This window comes from Capsicum annuum, chromosome 12 (assembly GCF_002878395.1).
Source record: "Capsicum annuum cultivar UCD-10X-F1 chromosome 12, UCD10Xv1.1, whole genome shotgun sequence".
In the NCBI taxonomy this organism is placed as follows: domain Eukaryota; kingdom Viridiplantae; phylum Streptophyta; class Magnoliopsida; order Solanales; family Solanaceae; genus Capsicum; species Capsicum annuum.
In genome coordinates this window covers 218,126,503-218,146,420 of record NC_061122.1, presented here as the reverse complement: position 1 = coordinate 218,146,420, position 19,918 = coordinate 218,126,503, and positions in this window count along the sequence as shown.

Here is a 19,918-nt window from a genome sequence, read left to right as displayed (position 1 = left end):
CTTAACTGGAATAGCCATTTACCTAAAACTTTTTCTCCACAACATAAAGAGAGTGTGTTGTGTGTAATATTAGCGCATAATATATTTACATATATGGCTAGCGGTTGTAAATATTTTTAGTGGAGCGGTCAAATGTGTAACTTTCCATGTTTTAAATATGAAAAGTTGCTGGTAATATACATGGGAAAAACACTCGTTTAACTTTTGATTCATTTAAAAAGAGTTGGTGCAAATACATACATTCCTCAGCAAATTGAAGACCCATTGCTTATTTGTGATTATTTTGGTTGAAAACTTGAAGAACATCGTCGATGGACTTTATTAAGCTTGTTTGTAGGAGAGAATAAAGTGAGTCTATTGATTTTCAAAAGTTTGAGTTAAATCTAACCATTTAAAATTAATATAACTAGTAATATAAGATTGGATATTAAACTTGACGTGGAGTTTCATTTAGAACAATCTGAATCAATAAGCAAAACAAATGTTGAATTTTTTACACCAAGTTGTGGTGATCGTCAGAAGTTTGACCACAAATTCTACTGAATCACTAGAATTTCACCTAGAAATGTTAAAAACACACACGATATATTAGGGTCATCCAGGTTATGATATCTATAACATATTGTTTGGTGAATTTTTACTTAAATATATTATGATGATTATCAATCTTTAACCGCAAAATCTAACGAATCACCATAATTAGCTGTTTAAACAAGTTACCTGGCAACTCGCTCGTATTGTGCTCCCATTTCTGATGAAAAAAGGTTATTCACAATTTTAGCATTGTAAAAAATTCTATTATGTAAATTTCTTATTTACCGAGGATATAATTACTTTTAACTTTTATATATTATGCCAACATCAAATGTTTGGGTCTGAAATTATACTTGATAGTTTCAATTTTAAATTTGTGAAACTTAAACACAAGTGATTTTCAACTTCAGCCTCGTAAGTTTGAAATTGATTCTGAGATGGTTAAGTTTTAAATTTTTGTGAAGTGTGACTATTATTCAAATAGTGGCCCTACAATGACGACATCTTCATATCCCTCGTATGATATTCAGTATACCTCTATTGTGTATTTTGTTAAAGTTTTTTGAGAAAATACAAAAAAGACCCACCAATCTTGTCAGGGATTTTCAAAAAAATATTTATACTTTGAGTTCGACCTATTACCCCCATGATTCTTACTTAATCCATTGTAAATACATCATTTTTCATTGAATTTCAATTACAACAAAGAGAATGACTACACGCACCAATTAGGTCCTGCCACGTGTTAAATATATTTAATTTCATATTTTATTTATTTTTTTAATAAAATTTTCTTTTTTTTTAATTTATCAGCCCCACCTCACCCCCCTCTTTCCCCATTCCACCCCATCCAGCAACTTCCCCTAGCAGCTCCTCTCCACCCTCCACCCCCATTCAGCACCCCCACCCCTTGTCCAACACCCCTACCCGTCAGCATCTCCCCCTAACCCCCCAAACCCCTCTACTTCGTCAACATATCCCCGTCTAGTTTTTTTTTTTTTTTTGTTCAAACCACTTCAAAAAATAGTTTTATGATTGAATTAAATTTTAAAGATTGTTAAATGATATGATTTAACTGCAAAATGGTGTTTTAATGATATGATTTAAAAAAAAAAAACTTTAATTGAGCTTTAATGGTGTTGAAGAAGACATTGTGTTAAAGAAGAAATTGTGGGTAGTTAAATGATATGATTTAACTGCAAAATGAAACTTTAATGATATGATTTAAAAAAAAAAAAGCTTCAATAAAGTGTTAATGGAGGAGCTTTAATCGTGACATTGTGTTGAAAAAAATAGGGTGGGTGGGTGGGTGGGTGGGGGGAGAGAGGGTGTACAAGGTAAATTTAAAAGGAAAATAAATATTGATTTAAAAAAAAAGAATATAAATTATATATCAATTATTTACACATGACAGTTTTTAATTGGTCAAAAAAGTCAAATTTGAGCCCTTTCACTCGCCTGTGGCGCGTGTATATACGCAGAGGGTCAAAATGATATATTTGCAACGGAATAAAAAAAATTGTGGGATAATAGGTTGAAATTAAACTTTAGATGTTTTTTTACAAAATTCGAATAAGATTAGGAGGTCTTTATGTATTTACTCAAGTTTTTTTTCCCTCTCACTTTAATCATGGAAGATGAATTGGTGTTTCAGCCATCTTACTAATAGTTTTACACCTTTCGTTCCATTTTAACGATAGTTTTAGCTTTTTCATATCTATTAAAAAATAATAAATATAAGATATAGTTTATTTTGATTATTTCAAAATAAGTGGTGTAGTTATCTTTTTATTTTGTTTCAAAATAAGTGGTGCTCTACGTAATCAAGGAAAACTAACTTGTAAAATAAATGGTGCTCTACATAATCAAGAAGAACTAACTTTTTCTTCCAAAACTACTTTTGTTTAAGTAACTAGTTTAGTGTACGTGCCATGCATGTGTATATTATATTAATTAATAATAAATATATATAAAAATAAATTATTGTGTGTTATCAAGTACTCCCTTCGTTCCATTTTATCCGTCTCAAATTTTTTAATCTGGTGTCCCATTTTACTTGTTCTTTTTTACTTATCAAGACAAGATAATTTTTTTTCCATGTTTACCCTTTGCATTAATTACTTTTTCTTAAATTAAAATGTAAATATCATTTAATAGGGGTACTATGATAAACTAGCCATGTTATTTATTTTTTTCTTAATAGTTATATCATCTTAATTTGGGACAAGTAAAAAGAGACGAAGGGAGTATATAATAAAAAATAACATAAATTTGTAAAAATAAAAAGTTTACTTGGAGAGGGAACGCCTTATCATCACACTGTCAATTAGTGTGCAAAAGTAAGTGCAATGAATTTTTTTTTTTTGTTAGTAATATCAAAAGTCAAAATTATGTGTGGTATTGATACACAAAAATATACTTTACATAATATGGTAAAGAAATAACAAACTACATTATATATGAGTATAATAATATAATTATTCTCAAATTCTCAATAAATTATTCAAGTACAATTTCATTATATGTTAGTGTACACAATTGAAGTTACAGTATATACAACATTATATTTATCTAAATAATGAAAAGTGTACTAATTTCAATATACGTGACTATAAGCTATAATTTAGATATTTGCACAATTAATATAAGATAATTTTAAGCATTTACCTCATTTAATCCAGGCTTTTCAAACATATCCTTTTATTAATTATATAATAATAATTAAAGGAAAAATTATAAACATCACAACTTATCTTTACTAAATTATATAAAGTCCTTATTCTTTTTATTAATTACCTAAATTTTTTTTTTTTAAAAAAAAAATGGATAAATCCACAAACCCATAAATTTTCGGGTACATAATTTTAATTATGTTTCTCCCGTTGATCTAGTTAATGTATTATGTATCTTGATCAAATAGTTTCAAAAATGAATATATCTCAGTAATCAAAATTATATATCTCAACTTCAGAATTATGCATCCGGATGCTAATTATGTATCAAAAAATTATAAAATAAGAAATTATTTGTAATTTAACAAAGAATAGTGATAAAGAGTAATTAAGGGTAAATTTATTGAGATTTATGTAAATTTACATAAAATAAACTACTATCACAGTCATTCACAAAATAGCTTTGCTTTTGATTTATATCTGAGTTTGTATCTATCTCTGAACTAATCTTTTAAAAGTCAATGCTATCTTCATATCCAAATTTCTATCATAATACCAAAATTATCTTTCTCTAACAATGTTTTTTTGTCGTACAACTAAATTTTCCCTCAAATTTTTCTTCACGTATCAAAAGTTTAAAAAGAACTCAAAATATGCCGAACTCTTTTGTGTTTCTGATATTAATATTTAAATAGAAAATTATCCTTCTCTCACCAAAAAAAATTTAACAGACACGGTTCTCTTAGTTAAACTCCCACTAAATCTAAACCTGTTAAAAAGCAAGTCAAAACTTGGCCTACCTACTAACGTTCTACCCTAATTCATGACCTCAATATCCTTCTAATGTCATGTCCTCTTAGTTAGATTCTTTAAGCCTAAACCTGTCAAAAAGCAAGTCAAAACCTGGACTACCTCCTAATCTTCTACCCTAATTCATGACCTCTATATTCTTCTATTCAAGGTAATGTCCTCGATAAGTTGCGTCATGTGTGTCTAATCACCTCTCTCAAGTACTTCTTGAGCCTACCTCTATTTCCCGTCATACCTATTATGTCCAACCTCTCACACGTTTTTACTGAGGCATTTACATCTCTTCTTCACATATAAAAAATTAATACAACCTTACTTCCCTCATCTTGTCGAAAGCTTGAATAGTAAATCTATATTACATAAGCAATAAATATATAATACTGGAAGTGGAGAGATTGTTGCTCTTCCACATCTAAATATGCGCTTATTAGCATTAGACCTGATGATATTGGCTGTTAGTGTCAAAGAAACATTCTCAACCTTGTCATTTTATTATTTGTTATAGATTGGTCTAATTCAATTATCACTTTAAGGTCATCTTATTATTTTCCTTTTTCCTCCCCTCTTTGCGCTTCAATTATCTGGAGTGTACATTGATTCAAAGACACCTAATTGGCCATCATGATTATTGTGCAAAGAGTAAGTCTCTTGCAGCAAAATATTAGGACGGAAGCAAAGGCCGTAGACCAGAAAAATAACATAATAAATGTGAAAAATTATGTGTAAGTATATTATGCACAAAACTATATAAAAAAAAACATAAATCCAATTTTTTAAGATAAAAAGTGTACTTAAATAGGAACATGATAACTCACCCTCGAGTCTTTTATCCAAGACTTTTATTCGTTTGACCCGTCATTTCTGCTTAATTTCAAGAAGCCATGAGTTTCAAATCAATCACAAATTGAGGATGATGAAATATAGCGCCTTGCCTCTATTGAGTCACGAGATAAGTACATGGCAGTCATATAATTAGCCATATTGATTAGCTAATTAGTAGTTACTAATTGTACTCAGTTAGTTAGTTAGCATAGTGTCTTAGCAGTTAGTTTAGCTGGAGTCCAGCTGGCACATCAGTTAGCGGATTCGGTTGCAATTGTCTATATATGTATTGTAGATTGCACATTTGAGGATACACAGAAAAATTCCCCAAATCAAATTATCTTCTTCTTCTTTATCATACGAATATTGTATGTCACCATTGTAGACTTGCATTGAGCTTGAGCTTACACTTATAGTAAGAGAATTTAGCATGGTATCGGAGCTTCTCAGTGGAATTGTTTACGTATCTAATGCACATTTTGTTTGGAAAGATCTCAAAGAAAGTTTTGACAAGTTAACCGAGTTTGCATATGGCAGTTACACAAAGAAATTACAACCTTACAGCAGGGTACAAGCTCTGTCTCTAGCTATTTTTCAAAATTGAAGAAGTTATGGTATAAATATGATGTATTAGTCCCATCATCAAACTGTGAATGTACAAAGTCTAAAGACTACATCGAGCATCTGAATCAACAGAGGTTGCTTCAGTTTTTAAGTGGTCTCAATGACTCATATGATCAGGCCAGGATACACATCCTAATGAAATCAGTTGCACCAATTTTAGGGCAAGCGTATGCTATAATTATCCAGGATGAAAGTCAACATGTAGCTGCAGCTAATTTGGCAGCCAAAACTGCTGAAAAAATGGACACAATGGCCATGCAAAAAAGTGTAGGTTGAGGTAAAGGTTTCAGGGGAAGAAAGCAGTTCGAGGAATGTGATCATTATAGGATGAAAGGACACTCAAAAGAAGAATGCTGCAAACTTGTAGGATATCTACCTGGTTTTCAATCCCGACGATTCTATGGTGGGAGAGGATATAATAATGGTTGGAAGAAAAATACTAATCATACAAGTAGCTATGATAGTTGGAGAAATGCAGGTCATACAGGTCATGCAGGTACTTCTGAAGGCTGGAGAAGTGCAGGACCAGTGATAAATAATGCAGATGTTGCTTCTACATCAAATTCCAAAGCTTTTGGTGCAGGATATGCTAAAAAGCAATACTTTAATCCCTTCTTTGATGAACAATATAGGCAGATTTTGAGCATATTAAAAAAAAAGCCTGGGAGCACCATGTTAACATGTCAGGTATTGCAACTTATTTGATGTCTCATTATCCTAAGGATGAATGGATTGTGGACTCAGGGGTCACATATCACATAGTTGCAATATGAGATTATTACAACATAGCACTAGTGTAAGAGATTCTAAAATGGACAAAGTACATTTGCCTACAGGGGATAAGATAGATATTACTTACACTGGAAATGCTGGTTTATTTGAAAAGAAGACTTTGAAGGGTGTGTTATATGTTCCTGAATTCAAATTCAACATGCTATCAGTATCAAAAGTGACTAAAGAGCTTTCTTTATTTGTCACTTTCTTTCCTAGTTTTTGTGTGTTTCAGGACCTCTTCAATGGCAAGGTAAAGGGGATTAGTAGATAACAGGGAGGCCTGTATTTGATTAAAGGTACAACAAATGATGGGAAGCTGTCAACAAAAGTGAAAGCATTTCACATGATAAGTAGCAATAAAAAGCAAGAACTATGGAACATGAGGTTGGGACACCCTTTTTTCACTGTTATGGAACATATTCCTGCATTACAAAAATGTATAGGCACTGCAGTAGACAATAATTGCCATATTTGTTCTGGGGACCTTACAAAGTGGCCACTCATGATAAGAAATACTACTTTTCAACTCTTGTGGATGATTACTCTAGATTTACTTGGGTCTACCTTCTACAATTAAAGTCTAAGGTGATTGTTGTGTTGAAACAATTTTTGCATATGCTTCAAAATTAGTTTGGGAAAATAGTCAAGGTGTTAAGAACAAATAATAGAATTGAGTTTTTTTAACTCTCAATGCAAGGATTTACTATTATCATTGGGGATTATACACCAGAGCAGTTGCCCTTACACACCACAGCAAAATGAAATTATGAAAAAAAACACAGACAAATCTTAAATATAGTAAGAAAATTAAGGTTTCAAGCTATGATACTTTTAAAGTACTGGCTGCTGTATATCTGATGAATAGGTTACCTTCTAGTGCTATTGGGGGAGCTATTCCATATACATTGTTACATAATAAAAGTCAATCGTAGTCATTTGAGAGTTCTAGGCTGCTTATGTTATGCCACAAACTTGATGAAAGGAGACAAGTTTGGACCTAGAGCTAAACCAACAGTTCTTTTGGGGTTCTTAGAAGTTCAGAAAGGATACATTCTTCTTGATATGGAGTCAGACAGATTGTTTGTCAGCAATGATTTTATCTTCAGAGAAACAATCTTTCCATTCAAACACAAAGGGGAGAAAGATTTTTCATTAAGACACAACTCAAGTGATCATTTCCAAGATATACAACTTGTTTTTTGTAAAGATAATGTGACTTCTTCACCTTCAGAACCTCCTATAGCACTTGACTCAATTTCTTCACCCAGTGTGGTGGATGTTGCAGACCAAGAAGATCAACCTGTTGTGCCAGATTCTGCAGCTGCACCATCTAGTTCTACTAGTCCAGATGTCAGGAGAAAATCAACAAGATATTCCAAGCAATTCATATGGATGAAGGACTATGTTGCCAAGTCTGTTCACAACAAGAATACCAGCATCTATCCTCTATCAAACTATCTTTCATATGATAGAACATCAGATTAGTATCAATGTTACCTGCCATATTTTTCTTCACTAGTTGAACCACAATCTTTCAAAGAGACAGTTCAGGATTCTAGATGGATTGATGCTATGAAGATGGAAATCCAGGCATTAGAAGACAACCAGACTTGGGAAATTGTGTACTTACCACCTAGAAAGAATACTATAAGTTCAAAATAGGTGTATAAAATCAAATTTTAGGCTGATGGAAAGATGGAAAAATTTAAGGAAAGACTAGTAGCAAAAGGGTACAGTCAAAAAGAGGGTCTTGACTATCATGAGGCCTACTCACCTGTAGCAAAAATGGTGACAGTTAGGTCTGTGATTGCTCTTGCAGCTTCTAAAGGATGAAACTTATATCAAATGGATGTTTCTAATGTATTTCTTCAAAGTGACTTAAATGAAGAAGTGTACATGGAGTTGCCCGAAGGTTTTAAAAGTCAGGGGAAGAGAAGGGTATGTAAGTTGTTAAAATCATTATATGGGCTCAAACAAGCTTCAAGACAATGAAACATAAAGTTGACTGATGCATTGTTGAGTGATGGTTTTATCCAGAGTAATCATGACTATTCTTTGTTCACTAAGAAGGTGGGAGATGACATTGTCTTCATCCTAATATATGTAGATGATCTTCTTATAACTGGAAGCAATAGCACATTGATTAAAGCAACCAAGAAAGCTTTGCACAAATAATTCAAGGTTAAGGATTTGAGAGATATTAAATATTTCTTGGTCATAGGAATATTACGATCAAAATCAGGCATTCTTTTAAATAGGAGGAAGTATGTGCTGGAATTGAACTCAGAATTAGGAATTGGTGGGGCAAAACCTACTCCAACACCCATAGAAACCAATATAAGGCTGACAACCATAGAATTTGAAAAGACAACTGGTTACCAAGGAGATCCAATGTCGACAGACATTGGAGCTTATCAAACGTTGATGGGAAAATTGATATCTGCCATTATAACTAGGCCAGATATCAACTACACAGTGCAAACATTGAGCCAGTTTATGCAGGCTCCAAAACAGTCTCACTGGGATATTGCTATTAGAATGGTAAGGTATCTAAAACTTGTACCTGGACAAGGTATTCTTATGAGTCCATATCCTAGCCAGGAACTTATATATTGGTGTGATGCAGACTAGGAAGCATGCCCTTATACTAGAAGATCTGTGACTGGGTACATAATTAAATTTGGATATTCTCTGGTGTCTTAGAAATAAAAAAACAACAGATAGTCTCAAGAAGTTCTACAGAGTTAGAGTATAGGAGCATGGCTTCAGCATTGGCTGAGATTATATGGTGGTTGGGATTGTTTCAAGAGATGGGAGTGAAAGTGATGAAATCAGTAACGATCCTATGTGACAGTAAGGCTGCAATGGAGATTGCATCTAATCTCATATTTTATAAAAGAACAAAACATATTGAAATAGATTGTCACTTCATTCGGGATAAGATCAAGAAAGGAATCATCAAGACAACATTTATGGGCACTGAAGACCAACAAGCAGACTAACTGACCAAGGGGTTAAACAAAGTTCAGCATTCTTATTTGATGAGCAAGCTGGGAGTGTTCAATGTGCTTTACCCTTCAGCTTGAGGGGGTATTGAGTCACGAGATAAGCACATGGCAGTCATGTAATTAGCCATATTGATTAGCTGATTAGTAGTTACTAATTGTACTCAGTTAGTTAGTTAGCACAATGTCTTAGCAGTTAGTTTAGCTGGAGTTCAGCTGGTACATCAGTTAGTGGAGTCGGTTGCAATTGTCTATATATGTATTGTAGATTTCATATTTGAGGATACACAGAAAAATTCCCCAAATCAAAATATCTTCTTCTTCTTCTTCTTCTTCTTCTTCTTCTTCTTCTTCTTCTTCTCTTCAATATCGTATGAATATTGTATGTCACCATTGTAGACTTACATTGAGCTTGAGCTTACGGTAAGAGAATTTAGTAGCCTCCTTCCAAGTGATATACTCTAGTTGATAAAACAACTAATATTATAAACCAGTAAACTTTTTGGCTGAAACTAATTTTTGTTGTTACAGCCAGGCACGTAGACTCAAATACTGTTAGGAACTCAAATAACATATGTCACACTGAAGCTAATCTATAATATATTAAAAGTGTGAAGATCCTTAAAAAATTGATTTGAACTTTTTACCCTTTATTAAAAGACTCTTCTTTAGACAAAACTGTCTTTTCACTATTTTTTTAAATTTATTATTTAATTATTTTTATTATATTAACTAGACTTTCTAAAATATATGAGACTCCTAAAATATATGGTAGGAGAATTAATTAATATTTTCCTTTCTGCTAGACTACCTCAAATATACGGGGCTCCTAAAATATATGATAGGAGAATTAATTAGTATTTTTCTTTCTGTTCGATTAGAAAAATACTCCTAAAATAGGACTCTATTAAGGAAATACTTCTATAAATATTGATATGTACGCTAAACTAGAGAACAAACCGGTTTGCCTATTGGGAGAATATGATTGACGCACATCTAACTTGATTCGATTGCATGTCTAAATTGGTGGATGCTTGATTTTCTAACCCTCAACTTCTTCACTATTTTTGTCTGCATAATAGAATTCAACACGTGTGTGTATAAATATATCTTCTTTGTTTTTATTCAAAATCATTCTTTAGGGTCAAAATTTTCGATCAGACAAGAATTAGTTGGATCAAAATCGAAGCTTTATGATCACTATTATAATTTTTTATATAGTTTACAGGTTATAGATGAATGTCGGTTGGTTTTGAAGAATTTCTTGTGTAAAGGTTAGATTTAATTGTATTGTTTTGATATCTTTATCATCTTATTGTTTTATTTTAATTTACATATGCTAGATGAATGTGGATCGGCTTTGAATTTTTTTTTAAGGTAACTGTTAGGTTTAATTGTATTATCGTAATATCTCTATTAATTTATTAATCTCGATTGGTTTTGAGAAATTTTAATGTATAAAATTTAACTTTAATTGTATTGTTTTTATATCACTTTTATCGTATTATTTTGTTGCAGTTTACAGGTAATAGATAAATGTTGGTCGGCTTTGAGGAATTTTTTTATGTAAAAGTTAGGCTTAGTTGTATTATTTTGATATCTCTATTATCGTATTATTTTGTTATTATTTACAGGTGGTAGATGAGTGTCGGACCACTTTGAAAATTTTTTTGTGGAAAGATTAAATTTAACTATATTATTTTGATGTCTCTATCATTTTATTGTTTTATTGCAATTTACAGATGATAGATGACAGTGGCGGACCCAAACTTTTCACCAAGCGTGTTTAATATATAAAAAATAAAGCCTAGGATCTGTAGGTAATTGAACAAGTGGGCATTGGTCTTCAAGCCTAGAGCCTTGTAAATACAAGCCAACAAGTTCATCAACCAATACAAGCTTTGACACAATTAATAGAAGTAATAAGCATTTCAAAAATAAAAAAAAGTGAAAGTAGAAGAAACAATAGATAATAACAAAAATAATATATAGTAACAAAATAAAAATTACAATAAAACTATATGATAATTGAAATATCAGAACATTAAATCTAACCTTTCAAAATATTTATCTACCATTTACAAGGTACAACAAAATAATACAATAATATAAATATTAGAATAATATAGTAAACCTAACCTTTACACAAAAATTCTCCAAAGCTCTACCGTACATTCATCTACCACCTGCATTAAAAAGAAAAAGTAACAAATAGTAATACGTCAGAAACTACAATCAAACAAAAAAAATGGCATAATAAAGGTGCTCGTTATGGTTTGTTCTATCTCAAGTAAATGTTAAATTAAATTAATTTCACCACGTAACTATATTAAGATCACTTCTATTTCAAATCAATTTAGTTAATTTCTTGAATAAATTTTGCATCAAAGCTTACATATGGTATGAAATAAAAAATCAATAGTTATTTTTGGATATTAATTCATAAATATACACTATAAACAACAATAAAACAAATCAAAGAACAAAAATCACAAATATGGTAAAAAAATTGATGTGAGCATGAAATAATGGAACACTTTATAGAAATATATGAATATCCTTTTTCAAATGAGTTTTATTTATTCCGTCTTTATGTATAACTCAAATACAAAAACAAAAAAAAAAAAAAGCAAAGGTCGCATAGTGTTATATAATATGGATGTCATTGACATATATATGTGTGAAATGTCATTAATTAGAGATAATAGTTAGTAGTCAAATTAAATTTGAACACCAAGAGTTACTTGTTCAATTTGGATTTGAATACCTAAGATAGTTGGCCAAATTGCCAACTTGCCAACTTGAAGTCAAGTTTGACCACTTAGGAACTAAGTTTGGTGGTCTAAAAATAGCCACCCTTTATACATTTTATTGAGATATCCAAGTAGTAACAAATGTACTACTAAAATTCTCTAAAGTTCTCTCATTTCTTTAAGTTTGATATTGATATTTTGTCTTTATTTTATAACACGTTATCAGCACGAGACTCTTACCATTTTGAAATTTGAAGGCTAAGAAAAGAAAACTGAATCAGAAAGTGGAGAAGGCAAAACCGCAAGAACCATGTAATCATCGTGATTTGGATTTTACCTTTCAACTATTTATGATAAGATAAGTATATTACTAACTCATGTTTTCTTTAATTAAGTTTGATAATAATATTGATAATCACAAAATGGTGATATTGTTGTAGGCTCAAGTTTGAGTTTATTGTACTTTGTCCTAATATGTTATTGGCCAAGGGTGTGATGATGAATTTAAATCTCATGTCATTAAGAGGATAAGACATCGGGTTAAGAGTTCCGATGTACCATGATGATTAGATATTGGGTTTAAATCCCATTAATTTTTAGCCTAAAATGCCTTTATATGGATAAGACATTGAGTTTTAATCTCAATACAACATATTGATGACATATTGTTGAAAAGTCATGAAATAAGTCCCATTGAATATGTTTCATTCCCTGAAGTGAATGTGATAGCATGCAGTGCATAATATGTTTGAAAAAAGACATGTGATTGAATTTATGAATATGAATATAAGCATAATAAGAACAAAACATTTCGTTACATTATATATACGCCTCGATTTTCTCATGAAGGAGCGATATATTGAAAGAAATTCTAAGCTATCATAATTTGATAGACTTAAGACATCATTATATTTCATTCCTGGGAATGAAAATTTTGATTGTTAAAACTACAGATCATTCTCTAGGGTGAATGTGATAGGAGCAACACCTCTATAAGAGGTACAATAATTGAGAAGGAATATTATGAAATATACTCCAAAATAGCAAACTTGAAAAATTATTCAAGTTCTAGTAAATATGAATTTTACTACGTAAAACTCATATGTCATGGTAAGCTTAGAGTTTACTAGTATAAATAAGTTCATAAATTGACATGAACGATTTTGTCATCCTGAAGATGTGTGGACAATGAGTATTACACAACATATATATTGAAGAATTAGAAGGTTATATTCTTCGAAGAACAATATTAGTTCTCAAATGGTGATGGTGATTTTTGCCACTAATGGGCATTGTTATGAAAAGTCATTGAACACGTAATTATCGTACGACCTAATTTGGTATAAGTTTTATAAATTCTCCATCAAAACAAAGGAATATAAAAGTGATGGCGCACTTGAGCTTTCAAAGTGATGTTGAGGTTCGTCATGTAAATATAATAAATTTCATGATGTGAGAATCCACTTCTAATGAAAATTTATGAAGCATGTACATATGATTATAATTCATTCCTTGAAGAGAATGAGATTTGTGACAAGCATCGTTGATGCTCGACCATTCTTGAAATGAATGTGTCAAGATGAGATAAGAATTATGAAAAAAGGTATATGCTCATGCATGGTTGGATAAATGTCACATCTCACCTCTACGGAAGGTTTGAAAAAAATAAAAATAAAATTATTTTGACTTAAACGGTCATTGATCACGTACTTGTAGCATGCGACAAATATTTTGATATGTTTATCATAGATTGTCTTAGGGTAGAAGCAAAAAACAAGTCTTGCTTACATAATGTTTTAAAAATATGACCGTACTTTTGTGATTTTCTCCTTGAAAGAGATGTTCACCATATGAGTACTGGTGTGTGAAATATGTGTAGTACATGAAATTAATTGGGAGCTCCAAAAGAGCTTAAGTATTACTATTTGGAGAAACGAAATTGTTCATAATATTGAGATTGTAGTAACTCTCAAAAGAAACTTATTAAGTTTCAAAGACATTGGCCAGAAATAAATTATATTGAGGCTATAAATAATGAAAAGATGTTATATCTTCATATTACTGCAATCGAAGCGAGTTATGAATATTTATGTAAAAGATTACCCGTCCTGTTTCTTCTATTTATAATACACAAACATGAGCATGATGACAAAATCACATGCAATGGTAAATTAAAAATTTACTAAAATAAATATCAGTTGGCATGACGGCTGACCATCCCGGTTCAAATGTGATGCAAAAAATAATTGAGAATTTATATGGTTATATATTGAAGAAATAAAAGATTCTTCACGAATTCTCTTGTACTGCTTGTTCTTGCAATAAATTAATCACTGTACCAGTTAAGATTGAAATTATATTTTCTAAAATTTTTGGAACATATAAAAAGGTGAATATGGGCCCGTTCGCCTGCCATGTGGACCAATTACTATTATATAGTTTAATAGATGCATCTATGATATGGTCACATATGCTTTTGTGTTAACTTGTAACTTAATTTTTGCAAAGTTGTTTGCTTGAATTATTAAATTAAGAGCACAGTTCCAACTATACATTATGTTGATAATGCTGGTTGATTTAGTAAAAATTGTATGCCTCCAATTCTAGCTAAATCATTGATTATGAGAACAAATCTCCCAAATGAAATTTGGTATGAGATGTGCCATTTAAAATATAGCAGCATTCATAGGCATCAAGACAACAAGACTCCCCTATCATTATTGGTTCAAGGTCAAGAACCAAATAATTTCCATCTAAAAATTTAGATGTGCGACATATGATGCAATTGCTTCATCACAATGTACAAATATGAATTCAAGATAAGGTTAGGGATAAATGTTAGACTTCCTAATATTAGGGGGGAAGTTGATTAACAGTTGAGAATTATGTATGAAATAAATTATCTAGATCCTCATAAAAAAAATATATGTGAACTTGAAGTTCAAGAGATAATTCATTTGTAAAATATTGCAAACTAATTGTTGGATGTGTTTGCCGACTCTATATGATAATTCAACTGTAAAATGCTCCAATGAAAAATCCGTAAAAGGACAGAGTGTATGATACGCCTGAAGCATGATAGACCAATCGATTCCAAAGGTAAACCTCCTTGAAAAAAGAAAGGAGCAAATGATCAAGATAGTCATAATAATGAGGCAAGTGCTTTAGCACTGACATAACACTTCATAAAACCTTAACAATGGTTCAGGTACCTGAATAGTAATAAGTATGAAGAGATGTTCATTAAGTTATGTCTTATTGGAATCAATATCAAACAATCGTTGATCATATCTTTGATATAATATAGCTCTCAACATTATAAATCGTATCGAGGATCCTGGATATAAATCTGTCAAATAATATGGACATATAAATTATTGGCCAAATAAAAGTATGTAATTCAAGTAATTTGTTTCACTTGAAAAGTGAATATTTGGACTCATAATCCAAAGATCAGAGGTATAATGACAATGGGGTACAAATGATTACTATGCAAAAGTAAAATTCGTAAGATATAAAGTATGACTTGTGCTTTGGGGCATAAAGATTTCACAAAATTCCTGGCATTATTGTAGGAGAATTGCTCTCCTATGGTGGATGAAATAAAGTTTGTTTCAGTCTGACAATATTGAAAAGTTTGAATATGTATAATGAATTATTGTCATGTCTAGCTAGATGACAAATTTCTATGAAAATCTTTAAAGAATTTAAAATGTTATAAAGCGATTCTATTGAATACCCCATGATTATAAAGATCGCTTAACTTGAAAACAGATCAATTTTGAATTCATGAAAATAATTAGTAAGCACTATGTTTTAGTGCATTTGATGCACTTATGAATTGCGGAGAATCATTTATAAGAATAAAGTGGTGTTTTAAACGATGAGAATATAATACGCGCGCTGCACTCTTTTTTTCTTAGCTGAGATTTTATCCCACAGAATTTTTCTGACAAGATTTTTTAAGAGGCAGCTAACAATGCGTACTACTTGATGTATACTCAGAGTATTTGACAAATAAAATATTTGTTCATTGATGAACATACATTGAAAAGGTATTTATCTGATCCACATGAAATTCAATCTCAGATGGGCTATTTACTTATATATGGAGATACAACCACATTATGAAATTCAGTGAAGTATACAACAGCTGTCACTTCTTTAAATCATGTTGAGATAATTGCTATTCGTAAAGCAAGCCGAGAATGTATGTGGTTGAGATCCATGATACATCTCATTCGAGAAAAATATGGTTTGGAGTGTGATAATATGCCTACGATTTTATATGAAGATGATGCAGCATGCACAACGCAATTAAAGGAAGGATTCATAAAAGAAGATAGAACGAAGCTCATTTCGCCAAAACTTTTCTCATACATGAGCCCCGGAAGAATGGTGATATCAAGGTGCGACAAATTCGTTCAAGTGACAATATTGCTGATTTATTTACCAAGTTTCTATCAACTGCAGCTTTCGAGAAGATAGTGCACAAGATTGAAATGCGGAGATTCAAGTCATTAAATTAAATTTTCATCAGGGAGAGTAAAATTCGCGTTGTACTCTTTTTTCCTTAACCAAGGTTTTATCCCAATTGAATTTTCCTGGTAAGGTTTTTAATGAGGCAACATTAAAGGCGAATTACAAGATGGGTGCACTCTTTTTTCTCGCTAGGCTTTTTCCCATTGGGTTTTCCTAGTAAAGTTTTAACGAGATACATTATCTCTTAATGGACATTCAAGGGGGAGTGTTATATAATATGGATGTCATGTGACATATATATGCGTGAAATGTCATTAATTAGAGATAATAATTAGTAGTCAAATTAAATTTGAACGCCAAAAGTTACTTGTTCAATTTGAATTTGAATACCTAAGATAGTTGACCAAATTGCCAACTTGCCAACTTGAAGTCAAGTTTGAAAACTTAGGAACTAAGTTTGGTGGTCTATAAATAGTAATCCTTTGTACATTTTATTGAGATATCCAAGTAGTAACTAATGTACTACTAAATTCTCTAAAGTTCTCCCATTTTTTTAAATTTGATATTGATTATTTTATAACAAATAGCAAAAATAAAAAGTAGAACCAACCTTTTTTCTAGGAAAAGTCAATAGACTTTTTTTCGGAGAAAAACACACACACAACAAAACACCTACAAAAATATTACCATAAATTTAAGAGTTAGCTATAAATCAAAAATCTTTTTTCATATATTTATTATAATCAATATTCAATAATATAGGCGAAAAGACAATTTTATCTATTGCAGGAGCTTTTAATGAAGGACAAAAAGTTCAAATAACTTTTTTTAAGGGTTGTCACACTTTTAATATATTATAAATAAGTTATCTTTTACACCATTAAAGAGATATTTTTTTCCTTCCAGACATTTGATTAATGAAAAGATGGTAAAATATTTTTAGTTTTTAGGTGTACTAGGTAGTTTTCTTATGACGTTTTCAAATTAAAAACATCATTTATTTTGAAATCGAGGGAGTATTAAGTTACCTTTATTTATCAAATATTTTATGAATAGCGATATTAAAATGACCACTTCTTTAATGTTAAAGGGAATAGTTAGAAATAAGTGTCAACTTTAACAACAACAATATATCCAGTAGTGTATTCCCACAAAATAGAGTTTGGAAAAAATAAAGTGTACGCAGTCCATAGCACTACTTTAAATGAAGTATAGAGAATATTTTCGATAGACCCCCCTCAAGACAAATAACATATAACAAACAAAAAATATAAAAACAAACAACAAAACACACCACTAGATAATAAAAGAAACAAGCCACCCATAAAGTAATATTATACACTATCTATCTTAAATCACAAATATCACCTAAACTATAAATAAGGCGCTCCTCTCTATTATTAAGGACGCACTCCTACCCACTAACCCTCTACCCTAATCCCGTCCTTCACACCTTTCTATCTAGGGTCATGTCCTCCGTAAGTTGTAAGTACTCCATATCATGCTTAATCACCACCCTCCATATTAAAGTGTCAACTTTAATTTTTATTTTCTGAAGTGATACTCCTTCCGTTTTGTATTAGTTGACCCCTATAGACTTGGCATATCCATTAAGAAAAATATTTATTAGGGATCTATTTTACTAAATTAGCCTTATTAATTATGCTTTGAAAATATAGATTTGAATATATACAATTTATTTAGTCATTTTATGATAATGGTATTATTGAAAGAACATATTAAAATCCTCTTGATTTCATTAATGGGATAACTAAATTGAAACAAATATTTTTAGAAATAAGGTCAATTAAAATGATACGGAGGGAGTACTTATTTTGAGATAAATTTATTAAGCTAATTATATCATGTTTTCCAATGTAGTTGTCCTACCTTAACCTATGAACACCTCATTGTATCTCCAAAGTCATCCTTTCTTTTCTGCATAGTTAATGCCATGTGCTACTATTTTTGGTAAAGGGGTTGGGAAGAAAAGAAGAGCAAGCATAATAATGACTACAAATTACAGTGGAGTCTTTATATTATCCATTTAGGATTGTTGACTTTGTAACTAGAAGTATTTAACAAGTGAATACACTAAGATTAGAATAATTGAAATTAATTGAAGACAGAGACACAAAAGGAACATCTCATTTGTATATTATAATTATAATAATTATAAAAGAACAAAGAGAGTTCAACGCAACTTTACTTGGCTATGATTACAATGTTTAACCTCCACTTGAGAAGATTCTCCAAGAGAATTTGAATATCTAAGAATTAAGACAGTTAAGAATGTCATGATTAATTAATTAGATGTGATAGAGAAGTAAAAGCTTAGGTTGTCTTGCTTTTTGATTCAATTTTGTTGCTAGGTGAGCTAACTCCAAAAGATAAAAATATCCATAATTAGAATTTCGAGTTGCAATTCTGTTGCATGAAGCCTGAATCACTAGTAATAGCCGATCAATTATGAGTAAAATTTTTTAAACATAAATTATAGGAAAGTTATGAAAAAAACCTTTAGAATTCAACTGACGATATTGCGATTTGTGAATGTATATGTTGTTTCAATGACTTTAGGATACTAAATTATTCTCAAATTAGTAAATTTAATTTTTTCAATTATATATTTTCGATTAGTTATAGACCAATGAATTCACTTTTTAAACATAAATCATATTCCTTCTATTCATCTTTACTTGTTCATGATGTGTTCCTTAATACTAAACACACCCTATATCTTTCTATACTTGTGGAAGGTTGAATTTTACTCTTATAACTTATTTAATCTGAAACTTCCCTTTCACTCAAAACTAAGGGGAACCAAATAACGAAATGTCAAAGATTCAAGATAACTATTAATACATTAACTAATCGATTATGATAAATTAATTTTTTTTTTCCATGTAATATTTCAACGTGAACTATTATTTATTTTGACTTTTTCTTTACATTCAAATAGGAAGGAGATTTTTTTGTTAATACAATAACTCACTTTTATCTATTCAGACTTCTTAATGATTCAATTGGTCAACTAGCTGAGCGTAGACCTTGGTAGTAATGGTTCAATTTACAACATTATAATCCTTTTTTCATGCTCACATTTAAAAAAAAAACTTTTGTTTATTCTCATCTCGTTTTACTTAATTTTTACACCAAAATAGTTACCTTAATTTACTTGTTCAATTTATAAAATTAATAAAAATATTATTATATTTTATTTTTTTTCTTTTTAGTATTAAATAACTACATAAAATAATAATAATTGAATTTAAAGTTGTCAAAATACCAAATAAAATTAATCTAGAAAAATATATACCTAATTTTTTTTAAAGGCTGTATCAAGCCAACAATGACCAAATAAAATAAATATTGTGTCACGTCAATAATGACCAAGTAAAATGAAATGAATATACTCCTCCGTCTAGTAATATTTGTCCAC